This window comes from Arachis stenosperma, chromosome 4 (assembly GCF_014773155.1).
Source record: "Arachis stenosperma cultivar V10309 chromosome 4, arast.V10309.gnm1.PFL2, whole genome shotgun sequence".
In the NCBI taxonomy this organism is placed as follows: domain Eukaryota; kingdom Viridiplantae; phylum Streptophyta; class Magnoliopsida; order Fabales; family Fabaceae; genus Arachis; species Arachis stenosperma.
The window spans coordinates 5,855,265-5,859,382 of NC_080380.1; positions in this window are offsets into that span (position 1 = coordinate 5,855,265).

The following is a 4,118-nucleotide window of genomic DNA, read 5'->3' on the forward strand; positions in this document are numbered from 1 at the left end:
TAAAGGGGTCTATGGTCACGGTTTTTAGAAAGGGTGACCTAAAAGGATATATGGTCACGGTTTTTTAAAAAATGATGACCATAGAGGCATAGAGTACCCTGTCCAAAACGGCGTCGTTTCCCACCCCCCATTTTCGAAAATCACATTTTTAAAAAATTTTTTCAATCCCTAACCCCAGAAGTCCAGAACGACGTCGTCCCAAAAAAATCCCCCCCCCCCCCCCAAAATTACCCCTTTCCCTCGTAAGTTCCACTCTTCACCTTCACCATCCCTCTCTGAACGACATCTCTCCCTCTCTGAACTCTCACTATCTGACGCGCTCTCAGCTGCAAGAAGATCAACTGCATTACCAAGCTCCTAGAGTTCAGAATCGGCAAGAGATAAGAGGGACGTACTTAACAGCAAGGAAGTGGAATCAATCCCATTTGCTACAGGATTCTTTCGATCTGGTAAACCCCTTTTGACTAGAAAGTAAAATCTCAATTTGAAACCCCTGGACTTTAAAAGTTTTCAAGTCTGATTCAAAACTGGCTTATTTTAGGGCAAGGTGTAAGCTTTCAACACTCTGTGATCTGGCACTCTCTCAACTCCCACACTCCCAAACCCTCACTCATTGCTGGCTCTCTCTCTCTCAACCCCTCACTGCCGCATCCCTCACCTCAATCGCGTTCAGCTACCTGGAAAAAAAAGTTAATATCTTTTCACGCTTTTTCAATTGTTTCGGTATTTTTTTAAATTAATAATAACTGTGGTTTTCTTTTGTTCAAATTCATGCGTGGTTTCACGGTTTCATTAATTTTTAAGGTTCATTTGTTAGTAGATAGTAATTCTCTGTTGTTAACTTGTTATGGATAGCTAAGATTGTGGATGGTCCTTTTGCTTTGGATTGAATTTTTTGTTTTGTATTTTTTTTCGTTTTTTTTTCTTTTGTTTTGTCCTTTTTTTGTTTTTTCAGGAGCTCTCAAAGCTCTTCGTGACTCACCCAGTTGCTCATTCCATTGAGTATTCCAAGTAAGTTTGTTTTCTTGCTTTTCTTTTCTTTTCAATTTAATTAGTTTAGTTTTTACAATTAGCTAAGTTTTTTCAATTGTTTGTGCTTAGGTGTCAGTGATATTGGGTTGGCCAGAATCGCTGTTGGTTGCAGCAGATTAGAGCGCCTCAGCTTGAAGTGGTGCTTTGAGATTTCTGATATTGGCGTTGACCTTCTTTGCAAGAAGTGCTTCTATTTGAAAGTTCTCGAAATCTCGTATCTCAAGGTTAGTTAGTTAGTTAGTTATGGAAAGGTGTTTGGCCATGACATTATTGGTAGTACTTATTTGAGAGCCACTAATTGGATATGCTGATTAGATGATTCATTTTGGTTTTGACTTTTCAGTTTTCACACTTAGTCCTTTATCTTTGTTGAAAACAGTTATCTCAGTTCCACATTACAGCACTATGTGCAGATTGGTGAATGAAAGGGACAGAGAAATTGAGAAACAAAGTTGGACATGGTGAGTTTTTGGCCTCTAATATCAGTTCAAACAACATAAAAGATATAACTAGATCATTGTCAAGTTTTACATTCATGTCTTGAGTTTTCAAGACTCAACAAAAACAAAGGGTATATAGTAATAAATTCTTTGTCATATTCATGGTGTTCAATTTTACTTACTTTTTACCGTAGAATGTTAGTTTATAGATTATATGAAATTAATTTTACTTACTTTGAAAAGAGACTTTACTCGGTATTATATGTAATTGGATACATTGCACTTTATTTTAATTTCTGTTGTTTACACTAAAAATTAAACATATCTAATTTATAATGAAACTTTTATGATTTACATTTCTTGTTCTTAGATTTATTTTGTGATTATCATTATTTTGAGATGTGATTATGCTTTAAAAAAAATAAAGCTCATAAAACAAACAAGATATGGTCACCATTTTAAAAAAAGGGTGACCATAGATAACCTATGGTCACAGCCAAAACCGTGACCATAGATAAGGCTATGATCACGGTTTTAAGGAAGGATGACCATAGAGGCTATGGTCACGGTTTTGAGGAGGGGTGACCATAGAGGCTATGGTCACGGCAAAAACCGTGACCATAGATATGGCTATGGTAACGGTTTTAAGGAGGGGTGACCATAGGTTCTATGGTCATGGCCAAAACCGTGACCATAGATAAGGCTATGGTCACGGTTTTGAGGAGGGGTGACCATAGAGGCTATGGTCACGGTTTTAAGGAAGGGTGACCATATAGGCTATGATCACGGCCAAAACCGTGACCATAGATATGGCTATGGTAACGGTTTTAAGGAGGGGTGACCATAGGCTTTATGGTCACGGCCAAAACCGTGACCAAAGATAAGGCTATGGTCACGGTTTTAAGGAAGGGTGATCATAGAGGCTATGGTCACGGTTAAAAACCATGGCCTAAAGTGTCAGAATTTGAAAATTGTAACCGTGACCATAGACATAGGTAAGAAAACCGTGACCATAGACCTATGGCCACGGTGGAATAGGCCACGGTAAAAAACCGTGACCATAGGTCCAAAACCGTGACCATAGATCTATGGTCACCCTTTTCACTAGCTTTGGTCACGATTTTTTACCGTGATCATAGGCCTTTTTTTTGTAGTGACCTCCTTAACTATTGTAGTCGTAATATATACAGAATGATTTAGAGGTTTGAAAACTCTTTTTTTTTGTTTCGTGATAAAACTATGATGTGGACAATTGAGATTGAGGAGTTCTTCTCTTGTTGCATCAGAAAATTGGGCAGAAGATTGAGGAGTCCATTCGATTCAATTTCCAAATTATGGCGTTAATTTTTATCTCTATATTTTGTTGTGTCATTTGTCTGGTACCTAACAGTGGTATTAGAGCCAAAGGTTGCTGATTAATATATTTTTTTCTGCTACGAGTTACTGTCTAAAAAAAATGGCGACAAAATATGAAATTCCAAAATTCAGTGGGAGTAATTTTTCCATATAGAAATTGAAGAAAAGCCATTATGAGAAAAGATAATTGTGTGGCAGCAACTGAAGGTAGACCCACTGAAATTATAGATGAAAAATGAAAGGAGATGGATAACAATGCTATTGCAAACTTACACTTGGCACTAGCTGACTCAATTTTATCAAGTATAGCAAATAAAAAGACAGCAAAAAAATTTGGGATACTCTCGCCAAATTATATGAAGTCAAGTCACTTCACAATAAGATATTCTTGAAGAGAAGACATACTCTTCGAATGAGTGAGTCCACATCCGCAATGGATCATATCAACAATCTAAATACGCTATTTTTCCAACTTTCATTGTTGGAATACACCATAGCAAAAAAACGAACGTGCATAGCTCTTACTTCAAAGTCTACCAAATTCATATGGTCAGCTTATCATTAACTTAACTAATAATATTTTGACTGATTATCTTTCTTTTGATGACATGACTGATGCGGTTCTTGAAGAATAATCTAGGCGCAAGAATAAGGAAGATAGATTAGAGAACTCAAAATAAGCAGAAGTTTAGTTGATGACAAGGGGGAGATCAATGGAGCGTGATTTCAGCGGGAGTTAAAGTAGACCGTAAGAACCACAGTTAATTAACCGCTTAATTAATTAATTTAATTGTCCAAAATAGGATCCAAAAATTTAGAATATTAATTAGAAAATATACATATGATATTTGGACTCAATAGATTTTTCTAAGTTGAAAAATATAATTTTTTGCAGAAAATTACCTAAAAATGCGTACCGATAAATTAGCTACCAGTACCGGCTTAAATTTATCCGGTACTGTGAGAGAATGATAAAAACAGTAGAAAATTTTAGGAAATAAATTAAAGTTAAAAACCAGGCGCTAATTTTAAAGATTTAGTCCAAAGTTAGGCCAAACGGGTCAAAAATACTAACGAGTTGAACCGGATCCAAGTTATGCCTAAACCCAACATATATAAAGCCACTTAAGTGACAAATTCAGCCACTTTCATCACAGCAGCAGCAACGTGAGTGAGAGGAAGAGAGGTGAGGGTTTCCAAAATACTATTCATCTTCAACTTCATTCAACCATAACTTAAGATACGGTGTTTCGATTTGCATGCCGTTAGTGGCTATACAAATCTCACGTC